Source organism: Rattus norvegicus, chromosome 4 (genome assembly GCF_021556685.1).
Source record: "Rattus norvegicus strain SHRSP/BbbUtx chromosome 4, alternate assembly SHRSP_T2T, whole genome shotgun sequence".
NCBI classification, from domain to species: domain Eukaryota; kingdom Metazoa; phylum Chordata; class Mammalia; order Rodentia; family Muridae; genus Rattus; species Rattus norvegicus.
The window spans coordinates 37,237,268-37,254,036 of NC_141537.1; the positions used below are offsets into that span (position 1 = coordinate 37,237,268).

At 40.1% G+C, this 16,769-nt stretch overlaps 1 protein-coding gene and 1 long non-coding RNA gene across 6 annotated transcripts in view; one reads left to right on the top strand and one right to left on the bottom strand.

The window, feature by feature from the left end:
• Umad1 (UMAP1-MVP12 associated (UMA) domain containing 1) overlaps window positions 1-16,769 on the top strand; it is a 194,613-nt gene that overhangs the window by 122,303 nt on the left and 55,541 nt on the right.
• On the bottom strand, window positions 1,626-11,505 carry LOC147994745 (uncharacterized). The gene is made up of 2 exons (XR_015686378.1): window positions 11,329-11,505; window positions 1,626-2,375 (listed from the first exon to the last, which is right to left on the bottom strand). It is a non-coding gene; the product is annotated as an uncharacterized LOC147994745 (long non-coding RNA).

The window sequence follows — 16,769 nt, forward strand, 5'->3', positions numbered from 1 at the left end:
TATCTACGTCCACACCAAGGCACCTTTGATCTCTTCAGTTTAGCTGCCCTTCGAGCGTGAGTGAATGCTCAGTGTTGACCGTGAATACCCTCAGTAACTGCAATAGAGCTTGCTGCATTGGAGGCTTGGGAACTAACCACATGACTTCTTTCTTTGAATTGCTTAGTGTCTTTCTCAGGCTACTGTCACAGTACTGGCTTATAGACAACAGGAAGTATTTTAAGTTCTAGATGTGGGAAGCTCAAGCCCAACGTGCTAGCAACTGTGCTGTCTTCTAAGAGCCTGCTTTTTAGTTCACACGTAGTCCCTGCGTGTCACACAACATGGAGTTTGACTTTCATGTTTCCCTTGTTAAAGGGAACGCTCCACCTTATGAATGTTCCACCCTCAGGACCTGATGATCTCCCCAAAGCCACATCCCTTAATGCTATTACCTTAAGAATTCAGTTTCCTCACACCAGACAAACATGTGGGGGTTGGGGGCACTGCAGCATATTATGGGACGTACCGGATATGTCAGTACAGCTTGATAGTTTGTTGTTGCTGTTAAGTTTTCTCATCAGCATGGAGACTTCCAAGGCTCCTTCTTAAGGAAAGGAGCATTAGAAGGTGGCAGTCACAGGAAAGTGACCTGGCTCCTTGCTGAGCTGTGCTCCAGACTTTCCATTAGTACCTTAGAGCCAGTGTACGTGCTCAGATGAGTCAGCGGTGCTCTCTGAGCAATGGAATAGCCAGTGCTTGCTATCAGAGAGCACAAAAGAAACAGGGGTGCTACAAAGGAAACCACTTATTAAATCACAGCGTAAGAAGCTGTCTATGGTTATCATTAAAAAGCCAAAATTATCTATCTTTACCTTAAACATCTAAAATGTATTTCTTTATTTCTGTCCTCTAAAAACCCAACAATGAAAACATTGCTGTATACTCTGTAGTGCTCATACCGTCATGTAGAAACAAAGCTATCATCTAATCTGGGTGTTTTAAGCTCTGGTAAGAGGCTCTCAGCTCCCACAGTGAGTGTATTATTTATGAGCCTATGGCCCCGAGTTTGACACTGTCTACCCAGCTGACTACGTTTGCTTATACCTAAACATTTCAACTTTCACTTGACCATAGAGAGGTTTACTTGTTGATTGTTGTACCCCCAAAGCATCTCTGCCCACGTTTTCATCATCTCAAGATATCACCGTCATCTATGGCATGGTGTAGACCTGAATCCCTAAGGCATCCTTGGCTCCACTCTGTCCTTCACATTCCTATTTATCTCTTTCAAGTCTCGGTGTCTGGATCCCAACAGTCCCTCAGCCTTGTCACTGTTAGAGCAGTCAAAGCCACCACCGTGCCAGGTTTCTACCTTCAGTGTTCCCTTAGAGCCCACTGGTCACATAGCCAACAAAAGTAAGCGCCGGCTCACACCATGGCTTGAGACTAGCTGACTTCTCACCAAGAGAATGAGCATTAAACCCAGCGTGGGCTCCAGGAGTCATGCACCATCCATCATCGTTTCTCCCCACATCCCACCCTTCCCTCCGTGCCCCTGGCCTTCCTGTCATTTCATGATGATGGGCTGTTTATCTTCTCGTCCTATATGTTCCTGGAACTCACACTCATTACCAGAGCTTGCCTTATCATAAAAGTTAGCATTTATTTTGCTAGCAGTTCCCATGACTACCTCTGCCAAGATGTCCTGCCCCGAGTCACCACCACATATCTTTGTTTCATCTTTTCTACAACATTTATCACTGTCTCTGATCACATATTTACCACCTGTCTAGAATTAAGATCTGTCTAGAATCTTATAACTCAGATTCACAAAAATTATGTTAGTGATGGATTCAACAACCGAATTAAAACCCTGAATGTCATTCGAATGCTTCTCTGTCTCCTCCTCGTCAGGTCCTGACGACTCTGCCTCCTGAGCATTTTCCTAGCAGGTCCCTTTCCCTCAGCCAGGACTCATCAGTGCATGGACCGTCACTGGACCACTGTTTCTTTCCCAGATCTCTTTCCAAAAGATGGAAAACTTCTAGCCTTCAGTACTTCAGTACTTCTAACCTTGAAACCCACAGAGTAAGAGCCTAACCTGAGAGACTGTTCAATCACTACCTCCTATAAACCCTTTTTTCTGCTCCTGCAGTCAAAGACAGCCCCATTACTTCTGACTTCTTGTGCTGTTCCTGATGACGTCACTATAATCCCATGCTCAGAAAGTGGAGTACACCCCTTCATTAGCTTCTCAGCCTCCTGTGCTGTGACATAAATGCCCTGCCAGTGACTTCTCAGTTTATGGTCTCAGTTAAGTGGTCTTCTTAACAAGTAAGTCTCTTCATCAAATTCTGTCTTCTGCTTTATATTAGACATTTAATCTCTTCTCCCTGTAAAAAGAAAGGAGTTTTGTGTTTTGTTTTGTTTTGACTTCTTAGTAGTTACCCATTTTTAAAAAAAAAATCTTACTTTTGGCATTCTTCATTAGCAACAAAAAAGTTAATGATTTAAGATAGTTTTGACGAGTATATATCCGATAAAGAAATTATAATTAAGATGCTAGCAGAGAGATTCAGAGTTTACTAAGAAATGCAGAAATGGTTGGTCGGCTGACTGGCAGGCAGGCTGGTTAGTTGCTTTATGTGTTAAGACAGAGCCTCTATAGGCTAGGATCACCTAGAACTCAGAATAGCTTAGAGCAGCTCAAAATCTCAGTGATCTTACTGCCTCAGACTCTTGAGGGCTGAATTTCAGGCATAATATCTGTAGAAATAACATGATAAGAATATAACTGATAAATTATAAGGGGTTCCATAAAGCTAAGAATAATGTTTTTAGTATTTATGTTTGTACATATACACATGTATGTTTGTGTGTATAGATGGATATGTTTATGTGTGTAGCCATACATATACCTATGTATGTGTGTGTAAATGTGTATATTATTCATATGTACATATGTATGTAAATATATATTAATGTTTATTAACTTTTATGTTTGTGTACATGCACATATTTATATGTATGTAAATGCCTATATACTTGTGTGCATAAATGTATGTTTGTATACATGTATATATTTATGGTTTGTATACATGTGTATATTTATATGTATAAATGTATATATGTTTGTGTGCATGATTTGTATATTTATATTTGTATACATGTATATATTTTTAGGTGTGTATATGTGCATGTTTATATGTATGTATATATTTTCTCAAAACATGTTTTGTTTTCCGTGCATGGTATTTATCAGCCATTCAATAAATGCTCAATATTTGGTCTGTACAAACACTTAAATTAGAGCATAGGGAATTTATCCAGTTCATATCTGAAAAACTGGGAGTAGGCACTTTACCTCTCAGTGTTAGAGTGATGAGGACATGGGTACACGACAGTTCATCTCTCATAACTATTCCTGCCTGTTTTTCATGGTTTCAGCTGGGCTCTCTAAGCATGCTAATAGCTAGCTGGAGTTGTAAGTTGATACTGCACGAACACTTGCCTGGGTTGTAGTTACTTCCATATCCTACACTGAATGTTATCTTACTTGTCCAATGCAACCTCCTGCAGCCATCTTTTATTGTCTATCTATTACACCTTTCTTCAACACTCATTTGTATTTGAGTATTTTTTTTCTTTCTTTTTTTTCTGTGTCATAACTGTTTCTGCATTCATCCATTACATAAAGACACATTACAAATCAGATTTTTAAGTGTTCACATTTTTAAAAATTATTCTAATCAGTCATTCCCAAGGATTGTTTTCTTGTTTGTTTGTTTTTCTTAACATTTATTTCAGGATAGTATTTATTTCAGGAAATTTTGGAAGTATTTTCAACACTATTCTACATCTAATTTTTGTATTTCAAACTCATGCTTCCCCAGAATCAATTCACAGTTTGGCAAATAAGCCAAACATAGTTTGCTAATTAAATCTCATTTTATAATTAACAGATTAGATTACTTTTTCCTTTTTAATGATTTTTTAATTTAAAATATAATTATATCATTTTTCTACCTTCTCTTTTCTCCCTTCAACCATTCCCATTTACCCCTGACCCTTGCCCTTTTTCTCAAGTTTGTGGCCTCTTTTTTCTTTGTGTGTGTGTGTGTGTGTGTGTGTGTGTGCGCGCGCGTGCGCGTCTGGGTCTGTGTCTGTGTGTGTGTGCGTGTGCGTGTGTGTTCCTAAATATAAAATACAACCTACTTTCTCTATATCTTACTTGTACGCCTATGATTTCAGGGCTAACCACTTAGAAATGGGTACGAACGGGGAGCTGTCTACAGTTGTTTATATTATATAATGTAGTGCAAATTACATGTAATCACCAGAGGAGTTAGATTGTGTGCGTCGCGTGTGTGTGTGGGTGTTGCATCAGACAAGAACTTGAGTGAGCTGGTTGTCTCCTTTCCCGGCATGGTTCCCAGGATTGAGTCTGAAGAAAGTATCTTTACCTGCTGAGCCATCCTGCCAGCCTAAGAGAACCAGTAAGACTCTTGAGAACTGAGAGTTGGGATTTGTATTAGAGCTTTGATGGTTTGGTGATAAATGCTAGAATCCTAAAGGAAACACTAACCAAAATGATAATTGAATTAGCTCGAAGATAAGTAGGCCATATTTAGTTGGTTAGACAATTTCGTCATAGAAAGGTCTGATGAATTAACTATTTGCATTTTACCACTACCTCACTAAAACATGTTTAGACTTAACAGTCTAAACAATAAATAATAATTTTCTGGCTTGTTGCCATATATTTTTTGAAATATCAGGCTGCTTCATTTATTTTAACAAATAGTTCATTAAAAATCTATTTTGAACAAGGTTCTTTTAAATATTCTCTGTGTCTGAAAATGTCTTGGATTATACTCCTAAAACTTTACCATATGAAGATAAGCAAAACCATTGACCATGATTAAACTCCAGGACTAAAGGTATAGTGATGTCTTTAGAGGCCTCCGTCACCTAGGAAAAATGTAGGGTATTACAGAGGTTATCATAATTTAACTGAGTGAATCAATGCCACTGTTCTCAAGTATGAAGGAGTTTGTAATGCAGAGATGATAATATGCACGTGTTTGAGACACCTGAATAACATATTCTGAAAATTACAATTAAATTATAAATTAAGTATACATTGGCGCATGCTATGACAATTTTAACTGTGTTGCTTAATCTCATTTTATATCATAAAGATGAATATTGTTTGCATTAGAAGATTGTAAAATCTATACTGTACTAACTTCTTGGTTTTTATTATGTTGCCTGGAAGGCAATTAAAAGCACAAAGTTCAATTAAAACTTTTCTAACAATAAGTGAGAAGACAAGAATGAGCTAACAGTCATTACAAAGCAAACCCTTTTACATTTTGTGTTCAGATTTGAGGATGACATGTTGGCTGGCACTCCTCAATTACTTTTCTCGTAATGATCGTCTCTGCCGTAGTTTGTCAGAAAGGCCTGTGCAGTCTCAGTGCAGCATGCAAACCCTTCGGCTGTCCTTTGTAGTTTCATGAGGGCTTGTTAGCCTGGAATTTAGTGTATTTTTGTATTTGTATGTAGTTATTAGTATTGTGATTCTTTTCAAGTTATTGTCATAACAAGAATCCGTGATTCTTACCAGTTGCGATATACCACTTTGGATTTAGATATTTAAGTAATTTAACTCCTTTGAAGTACCATTTTATTTAAAAAGCCAACAAGTGGGGAAGATGTGAGTATTCTCCTGAATGTTGGGTAATGTGGCCACTAACTGGATCCTAAAAGAAAACCTAAGTTCTGAAATTTGGCACAATCAAAAAAAAATATTAAGCAGGAAAAGCAGGTAGCGTAGCACATGCATACTGAGCATCACTGAAAAGTCAGAGTGGCCTGCCAGAGTCCATGTCTGTTTCCAGTGTATTAACATGTTGTACTTTGGAGCCAACTTTGTTCATTTACATAAAAGAGCACAGCCTCAGTAAGGGTTTGACACCCACCTCACAGGAAAACATCAGGACCTGGGCTCTTCCAAACATTGACTTTAAACACCGCACAATGCAGTAGCCACTTGTCAACGGTGGCCGTTGAACGTGTGGGATGAGCCTACTGTGCATTCAGAAGTAAAGTACAGACGGGCCTTTAAAGGTTAGACATGGAAACCTGTGTCAATATTAATATCATATGCAGGTAGGATGCTGTTTCTGATAGATTGTGTTCAAGGTGAGGCAGTAAGTTAATTTCTCTTATTTCTCATGGCTGCTAATTTGGCTACCAGAAAGAAGGAGTTGTTATCAGAGCTCGAGTGCGTTTGATCGATGCCAACTGTCAGCAGCAGTTTACTTTCATTCTTCCCCGAGCCGTGACTTCCCGGAAGTCTCAGAGACCAACTCCTCTTTGCCCTTGCCAGGACCTATAGCGTGAAGCAGCCTTGCCTTGGCAGTGCCAGCCCTGACTTAGGTGACTGGAGGTGATGAACACACAAATGCTACTCAGTGTGCGGCTCTAAAGCCAGATGACTGTATTTTTCTTGCTTTTTTTTTCACTTTCCACCTCTTCTCCTGAGGACTTTTCTGCTTTGTTCATATTGTGCTGTTGACGATGGCACAATTCTAAGTGAATTCAAGTTTCCAGAGATGTCCTTCATGTTTTTATACCTCAAGTTATGTTGTAAATTATCATAAACGACTTTGGATATCATTTGTCAGTTATTCTCTTAGCCCATATTATTATCTGTGTCAGCAACCAAAAGTGAGTCTGTAAAGAGATCAACTGGCCAAAGCAGAACCTGTGTATTGAAGGACACACACATTTATTGTCAACCGGCCTCTGCTTTCTAGTGACATATAACTATTTCTTTGTGGAATGAGAAAGCTAAAGTCAGTGTATACTTATTTTAAATTCTTTAACTTTGGAATTATTAAGTATTAACTTAAGGGCTGTAGAGTACTCAAGTCAACAGAAATCACATTATATTAAACAGACAGAAACAATCGGAAAACATTCGTAATAATGAGATTTGTAAAGTCCTCCTGTGAAGGTAAATGTAATACTTGAATTACTCACATACTTCCTCTAAAAGGGATAACAAGGTGATCTGTTCCCTAAAACTTCAAGACTGATGGTTTTCTTAAGAAAGCCTTTTATCTTAGGCAGTCCTTTGTTTGCCCTGCAAAGGGACCATACAATTAGCATGAAATTAGAGGATTCAGTTTAAATTTGATGAACAAGCACGCCTTTTTCTTTGGCTGCTTTACATGTCAGGTGGACCTGTATCCCAGCAGAACACTCCAGCAGTCACTCTGTAAGGTACTCCTAGTTCTTCTGTGTACCTTAATGAATAAAGGATTCTGGAAGTCACAAAAGAAAGCTTAATGTGCAGAGAACGTAACCACAGTGGGTTGGAATAGCTAGGTTTCTCCCCTTTCCAGGGTTCCAGGGTTGCTCAGCACCCTCTTTTTTTTATGGCCACCAGTAGAAGATCTATTAATAAGAACCCTGTGAGCATGAAAAAGATTTTCTTGTACCTGTTTTAAGTTATTGTCATTGATCAAAATGCATGCTTCTTTTTTGACAGAATTATTTTGAATAACATATGTGTAGAACATGGTTTATTTTAGTATATAAATATACTGAATATTTTAGTTGGATGATTTGTCTTTTAGAAATACAACAGACAATTTTGATATTCTAGTACTTATAACCTGTCAGTGAACACCACTTAATATTTCTTTAAGGTATTAATATTCCATTTTTCTTAATCAAGAGTGACTCCCAAGGGTTTTAACAGGAAGCAGTATTTAAAGATGAGATCCCACCTCTGTGGGGAAAGTTTTCATAGCTTACTAGCTAATTAAGCCTAATTCTTTATATTATGTGTTGTAATTCTCTCATATGCGGCTAATAGCATTCCCTTAAGGAAGACAAAATGCCACTAAAATAGAATTGATCTTTCATCCAACTGCTAATTTTTTCATTAGAATGCAATACCTTATAAATTATGATTGTTACTTTAATAAAAATAATAATAAGGGTCCATTTAAATTTGAATTTCAGCAGGCACACTTCGTTTTAACAGCGTCTCAGTATGTAGCCCTGGCTCATCTAGAAATTGCCTTTTAGACAGGCTGTCCTTAAATTTGCAGTGATCCTCTTGCCTCTGCCTCCCAAGTATTAGGGTTAAAGGTGTGTGCCACCAAGCTGGCAACAGGTACTTTTTAGTATGCATTTGCCCCATGTATTATTTGAACATACTCAGAAAGTCGCCTTTATCTGATCTGGCAACTCTTAACTCAGAAGAATGCTGAGTTCTGTGTGGCCTGCCTGTATCTGCTGTTTGCTTCTGCTGTCCCAAGCCAGGGACAGTCTTAGGGGCTCGGTGTGCTTGCAGGCTGTGCTCTGACTTGCACACATAGTTGGGAAGATAAGAAGGGTCAGATTATGGGTTTCCCCTTGATTTCTTTTTACTCTAGAACAGAAATGCTTACATATGAATACTGACACAGGTAAAGGGGTCCATACAGCAGAACCATTTTCCTCTGGTCTTATATTGGTTTGTTTAGCGTGGAATTCCTAATAATATAACCACATATTTAAAACTTTAAGGCCCTTAAAAACATGTGTTTCCTATGAATAGTGAGGCTTTTGGGTAAAATGTGGCTCATCCAGAAAGAAGAAAGAGAAGAAGCTCATCTCCTGAGCCATCTGTTCAGTTTGTCTGGTGGAAGGCACATTCTCCTTACGTGTTACAAAACCCCTTTTCATCCGTGGAGCCCCAGTGCAGGCATCACTTCTCCTGCGAGGCTTTCCCTCACCCCCACCTTCACCCTTGCAGTGAATCCTGCTGCCCTGCTTCAGCTTCAGGGTACATCTGTGCACGGGCGTACATGCACATGCACACAGACATGTTGTCAGACTTGCTTGTTTGTTTCTTAGGGACCGTTAGAGTTTTGAAGGGAGGCTGTGATTAAAATCATCGTTTTGAGTTTCGAGTGTCTAGTCCAGTCTCCCAGGCTTTGAGGAAGGTTTTCATCTTAATGGAATGACTGTCTCCTTGACGAAGCTTCAAGCAAATCTGCTCTTCTGAAACTGATCTCGTGTCCTACCACAGCTTGTTGTGCCACAGTAGAGAATATGAACGTGTTTTAAGGTTTCAACTAGATAAATAATATAGTCACTCTTGAATTGTTAGTATTTGGGTTTGAGAAGATAAGTGTGCCTTTATGGAGGGTGGCCATGTGGTCTTCTTACTGAAGTGACATAACTTTGCCGTTGGCACCCCACCGCCCGCCCCCCAGGACTGGAGAGTCTCCTCTTCTCCTGTCCTTGCTCCATCCCTCCCTTCCCTCACAGCAGTACTCTAGCTCTTCTCTCCCCTTTCTCCTTTCCTTGTTCTCTTTGGTTCCCAGCCTCATTAATGCTGCTGTCAGTGTGTCTCTTTATAGGAATAAAGTGGAAATATAATCTTCCTGCACAAAAAATTACAGGCCTTGAGCTCCATTCCCCTAGAACCTACCCAGTTACCAAAGGCACCTGATTCACAATGCTACTGTCCATTATATTGACAGCTGGAAATGTAACTCTTGTCAATCTACACGTGCATTTTAACAGAAGCTCCCAATCCCCAATCTTCAAAGGATTAATAATATTAACATGATATACAACTTTATAGAAAGTATAGGGAAAATGTTTTTGAGAAAGCTGAGCTATTTTAATTACCTTTGAAGGAGTGCGGTAGTACCTCAGATATTCACATATATAAATGAATAGGAAATCCGTTTATCTACACAAGTAATGGACAGCCCTGAACTGGTGACTTAAACCAGGAGGTTATGTTTCTTCATCTAAAAATGTCCCAAGTTGTGCAGCTGACAAGTAGTACAATGGCTCCTTGATGCCATTAATGTCTTAGACCTTTCTTAGACAGTCACCACCTTTAAAGTGTCACTCCCATGTGCTGGTGATTACAAGGTGCATCTCCATCGTAGCAGAAGGAAGTCTGGGCAAAACCTTTGAGAGAATTGGCCGTTTAAGTGAGATTTTCAAAATCTGATTCAACAGCTTTCATTTGCATCTAATAAACTGCCAGTTTCAGCCAGGAAGGCCAGAAACCTGCCAAGAGTCTTCTCCACAATTAAGGGAACAGTCCACAAATGGGTGACCAGTAGCCATAAAACAATTTAAATTAGGTCAAATCATTTATTGTTTCCCTTTAAAATTATTTAGTTTTAAAATTTAGTTTAATCCATATTCTAGTATAATGTTCCTAAGATACAGTTATTTCAATGAGTTGAAGACTATTCAGGAGATAATTTAGTATGCCCACTGGCTGCACAATGCTGTGAGTGCTGCCAAAGGGGCTAAATGAATCATTCTGTCAGAGTCTTCACCAGTGCACCGGTCCAGCCGTACAGATGGGAAATGCAAACAAGGGAACTGTGAAGGGATCGCATGCTGACCAGCCAGTGAAGCCTGGTCTTGCTTACTGTAGACCAGACTGAGTAGGACACTGGCTGAACAGAGCATGATCAGGGCAACTTTAGTACCTAAGGAAGGCCTGTAGAATTTAGGACTGCAACAATTTGGCAAGAAAATTAGAATAAGAGGACAATACACACATTGCATTTGTTACCTGTCAGTTTAGGGTATCTACACTAAGATCTTTATGCCATATAAGTCCTTTCCATTTTAAAAAGTGTTTCTCAATATTTTATTGAATTCTTTTTTTGGAAAAAAAATCTTGCAATATTTTCTGATGATAGTTTCCCCTCCTAGATCTCCAGTCCCCAAACTTACCCATCCACCCACTTCTAATCCCTTTCTTTCTCTCCCTCTTTAAAAACCAAACTGGCAAACCAAACAAACAAACCAAAATATAAAATAAAATAAGTAAAAACCTTAAGAAACACATACATACCAACAAAACCCAGAAAAACAAAGTATCACAAAATCAAAAGCAAATGGGTGTGTGTGTGTGTGTGTGTGTGTGTGTGTGTGTGTGTGTGTGTGTGTGTGTGTGTGTTGGCTTTGTAGTCCAGGATGGCACCAAACTTACTGTCTTTACATCTTATCTGAGTGTTAAGAGAATAAGCACTTGAGTTGGGTTCATACTACCTTAGTCCATGGATCTGAATAAAATAGTGTGTGCTGTTGTCATACCCATAAAACTAAATGGCTGCAAACTAAACAGTAGCTTTATCACCATAAGTGCATTATGCCAATGACTTTCATGATGATATTTTCACACACGTGTGTCTTTGCTTTGATTGTGCTCACTCCCATACCCTCTCTTGTTCCAGCCTGCCTCTCCTCTTCCTACACTCTCCCCTTTGTTCCCATCACACATGGACCCCGTTTACTCACGTGCCAGGGTCTGGGAGTGCCCATGCCAGAGGAGAGGGGAGGCATCAGATGCCCTTGGAGCTGGAGCTCGCAGGTGGTTAGGAGACCCTGATATGGCTGCTGTGAACTGGATTTGAGGTCTGTAGGAACAGTACACACTGCAGCTCATCAGTGCTCTTCCTCTGGAGATTTCTAGTCCTAGCATTATAAGGAACATTGCATGCTTAGAACACCTAGCAGTTTTCACAGCAATGTGGAGATAATGGTACGTCATTTAGGTCTTTCCTAATGTTCTCTTCAGATTGTTGTTGACTAAAAAGCAGCAACCACTTCCACACTGGCCTTCTAGTCCCTGGCTAGCCACAGCAACCAGCTCTACCCAGGTTTAGGGAACAGATGGCTTTCCTTTGATTTTAATTTTTTTAAATGTATTTATTCAGCAAGTAAATTTTAACCATCTTCTTGGATCGTGGTTTATAAGAAGCAGAGAACAAGATTCTCAGTAATTACAAATCCTGTGACTGGAAAAAATGTAGCTCATTGTTTTTAAATGTAAATGACTAGCGATAGGGGAAATGTTCACCACATAAGCAAGAGAACCTGAGTTCAGATCCCTAGCACACTGTAACCCGAGTGTGGAGTGGGGACAAAGGCAGGCAGATCCCTCCAGCTTATCAGCCGGCAAGCATAGCCCGTGATCAGTGAAAGAGCCTGCCTCCAAAACAGGATGGACAGTGCTCGAGAAAGACAACTGACTCACACACACCCCTCCGTGTGTGTGTCTCTCTCACACACACATACACATACACCATTTGTACACACATGGAACATGTTCGTACATATGCTACCCACATACAGAAGTGTGTAAAATAAATTAATAAATGAGTAGAAAAGTGTCTAAACCCGATGCAGACGATAACCCTAGTGCATTAGGTCTCAGTTTGCAGATCTAATGATGCAGAGGCACGTGTGTCAGTTCTACTACGAGCAGCCCCAGTGAGCCTTAGGAAGGCATGCAGTGCCGGCCGGCCTTCAGTAATGCTGGCCACAGAGAAGGGCCACTGCAGTTAGCACCACTACTCCTTCATGCCGAGTTACTCACTTGGCATGTCAGAGCATCTGCTGTTTGTCCTCTTCTTACCCCTCAGGTCAGCACCTCACTTCAGGCCCTTATCACCTCCTTTCTTTATCACTGTCTTCTGTGAGATCGGTCTTCTGCCTGACATTTACCTGCTCAGTCCTTAACACAGTTACAGACTTCTCTACTTTAAAAAGAGAAAGAAAGAAAGAAAGAAAGGGTAATATTAGTTTCCCATACCTCAGGAATCTGTGTCCTGTGCTCCTCAACTACACTTGCAAATATGCCCGCCGCTCTCCCAGATCCTCCAGGTCTGCATCAGATGCTTACAGAGTGCTAGAGTCAGTTTCCCTTGTCCTAACGTGGCACATGCCTGCAGTTCGCTGTCTGCTTGCTCTGTGCTGAGTGTAGACTACTCTTTTCATGGCAGCCATCACGAAGGCCAGCCTTCTGAGGCCCAGCTCAGGATGTGACTCTCCACAGGAGCCATCCCAGGTTAGTTCTGTGGTGTAAGCTCTCCCATGCTGCACTGACTTCTACTGTTCGGTTACTAAAAAGTAAATCATTCTTTCTCTCTCTCTTTCTCTCTCTCTCTCATTGCTTTTATTTTCTTTTGTCTCTTCTGTGTGTGTACAGTGATTTTTGAGCCAACTTTCATTTTTCTAATTCTTATCTTGAGCATGTTCTGTTTCTAGTTTCCTTGTATGGACTTTTGAACCAGGGTTTGCTATAGTAGGCCGGACATTGCCCCAAAACCTTAGTACAGGGAAACATAATAGGGCTATTTCCATGAGTAATCATGAGTGGGCCAGAAGTTCCATGAAACCTGGGGCTTGGCTCTGTTCTTCCTTGTATCTTCTGTTAGTCTAGCCTCATTGGACAGAAGAACTGAACTGAATCAAAGCAGAGAATTTATAATTATTTCTGGTATGTAATCATCAAACATTTCCTGATGAGGCTATGAGGATGTTTTTAATTATACAAGGAAAATTTCAGCGCTATATATAGCTTAGTGGTAAAGAGCCTGCCTGACACACATGACGCCTTAGATTTAATCCTCAGTACCAGATAAGTAATAATAATAAAAATCTTTAGAGTATATATTTGGTTGTTAAATGTGTATCTTAAACACTGAAGTTACACTGAATATGCTGATGTGTAAGTAGTATAATTATATTATTTTGTTGTATATACTATTCTTGATAATGTAAATTGGATACTACTGACCAGCAATGCTTTATATATCTAAATAGCTAGATTAAGGTAGCATTAGTTTTACTTTATAAAAATCCTTCAATGATGTTTTTAGGTCCATCCCATCCTTGTGCTGTTCTTCCTGGATCCAGACCATTTCAAGTACCATTCTCTAAAAGAAACTTATTCTTCTACATGGGTGTGAAGCTGTTGTTGGTACTATAAAACCTAATTTTCTGTACTTTTAAGAAAAACAGCTGAACTATTTGACCATAAAATCCAACTAAAGAACAGTGAATTGTTGCTTCTTAGCTCCAGTCTCTCAGTACACATCTGAGTCAAATAAGTAGGGAGTCTCTCCAGATGGCTCCAATGTTTGCTTCTCTTCCAAGGGACCCAACTTCAGTTTCTACCACACATATCAGCACACACCTCACACACACACACACACACACACACACACACACACACACACACACTTTTTCAGAAAATTTTATACGTGAAAGAAGTCAACATGATCTCTTAAATTATGACCCGTTTTCAGTCCTTGGAAATTGTACAAAGACATTCCGTGTCATTTTCTACGCTTGTTTCTGCTGCTTATGTGACCTCAGCTCTGCATCCGAGCATCTCTGAAGACTAGAGCTTGTGTTGAGAGCAGGGCTGGAGGCTCCCTCCCGTTGTGGCTTTTAGACAATTACCTAACCTCGCTGTGCTTCCTCATTGACATCACCTTCCGTACCTCACAGGAGCATTGTAAGACTGTTTGTGCAGTGTTTTCAGAATCTCAGTGAAAGGTATTAATTTGTAAGCATGTGTTAGTATTATAATTATTAGTCGTAATAGGGATGGTTGTTTAATGTGAATTTCTTCTAAGTATAGTGTCATATTTTCAAAGGACAATCTCTTTCTTTATGGCCAGATGTGGATACAATTAACCCTTTACCCTTTATTTTGAAGATACAATTAGTCAATTATGTATGCAATTCGAAGTGTATGCAGTTTTTGCCTGAATGACTAATTACAGCCTTGTGAGAGTCCTTTTGAAAATGCTGGCCTTTTGAATCTTGACTGTCTCTGTCTCTGTGCTAAGCAATTTATGCCGACCATCTTTTGGGGCCACTCTGGCTCCTGAATATTGAGGAATTGCTTTTGCGGTTACTGGAGAAAGATTTTCACATTCTTAAATCTCTGGCTTTGTATTTTGCCATCAGCCTAAAAGGCCTTTAACATGGTTCTAGTTTCAAAGGTTTTATTGATTTTTTTTTCCTTTTAATCTTGACATTCAACTGATTTTTCCACAAACTGCATTTTGTGAAGCAGGTTTTTCTTCTGTAACTTTTCCCCACGTAAAACCCCCATTTCCTTTCTGTCTCTTAATTCAAATATGCCCTCTCACATCCCTTTACTCACTAGAGAGTAAGGAAGGAACAGATTAGCATTTACCATTTCATCCTGCACATCGCCTAGTGGCACATTTTTACAGGGACCTTTAATCGCTGTACTATAATGTGCATTTATGTGGAAGAGAGGAAGCCTCTCTGATGAGAACTGGATAAGGCAGTGATCGATGAGTATAGCAGAAGACCATTAGCAATCTTTTTATTGATTTTTGTTTTGTAAGACCAGAGTCTTAAAGCAAACCAATGTCTGACTTGACTTAAGCCCCACTCCATGAGAAAGAACCCATACCCAACACTGCTTGAGTGACCAAGAACTAGAAACTAGATGACCGGACACCTAAGGTAAAACCAACAATGCTGGCCTCAAAAATCAAAAAGTTAATAAAGTGATTGCTAATGATCTGCTGTACTCATAGATCAGTGCCTTACCAGTCAACATCAGAGAGGCTTCCTATGGCAGCAGATGGGAACAGATGCAGAGACCCACAGCCAGGCCTTATTCAGATAGAGTATAAATTGGATTTCTCCACCAAATCCCTCCCTTCAGAGCTCAAGGAATCCTACAGAAGAGGAGGTAGAAAGAGTGTAATAGCCAGCGTGGGTGGAGGATACCAGGAGAACAAGGCCTTATGAATCAACTAAGAAGGGCTCATAGGGGCTGACAGAGACTGAGGCAGTAATCGCAGGCCTGGGTGGTCTACGCCAGGTCTTCTGTGTATGTAGTATAGCTATTAGCTTAGAATCTCTTTTTTTTTTTTTAAAGATTTATTTATTTACTTTGTATATGAGTACACTGTAACTGTCTTCAGACACACCAGAAGGGGACATCAGATCCCATTACGGATGGTTGTGAGCCACCATGTGGTTGCTGGGATTTGAACTCAGGACCTCTGGAAGAGCAGTCGGTGCTCTTAACCACTGAGCCATCTCTCCAGCCCAAGCTTAGAATCTCTATAGGACTCCTAGCTGTGCGTCCCTGACTCACTCTTGTGCCTGCTTTAGGACTCTTCTTGTTGGGTTGCTGTGTCCAAGTTCACTATGAAAGCTTTTGCTTCCTCTAATTATACTTTATTTTGTCTTGTTTGGTTGTTATTTCTTAGAAGCCTGTTCTTCTTAATGAGAAACAGAAAAGGAGTGGATCCAGAGAGACTGGGAGAAGTAGAGGGAGAGGAAACTATCATCAGGATATGTTGTGTGAGAAAAGACTCTATTTTCAAAAAATATTTTTTAAAGAAGAAATAAAAAGAGAAAATGTGAAGAGACGAGGAAGATTGTATGAGCGTTGGTGTCGCAGTCTCCTGAGGAATGGAGAACAGACAGATTAGACTGATGTTTATTGTTCGCCTCCTGCACACATTACTTTTTATTTAATCATTTATTTATTTGTGCTTTCTTTGTCCCTGTCTCCCTCTGTAGCCCTAGCTATCTTGGCTCCCACTCTGTAGTGGGCTTTGAACTCAGGGATTCCCCTGTAGTGGGCTTTGAACTCAGGGATTCTCCTGCCCTAGTCTCCAGTCGTGGGGATGGCGGGTGCGAGCCACCACTCCTGACTGAAGAGTGTACTCTCCCTCAGTCGTCCCCACTGGTAACGATAGGGCTTATATAGCACCAGCGAGCACCGAGATGAGTCAGAGAGGAGTGCAAGCCCAGGGTCTCAGGCTTTCTAGGATCTAGAGTAAGCTGCTGAAGGTAAGATAAGATTAGAAAGGCTGTGGAACTGTTGCAGGGGGATGAGGACTGGAGGGGAATAAAGTCTGGGGTGTAAAAATAAATAAATAAATAGATAA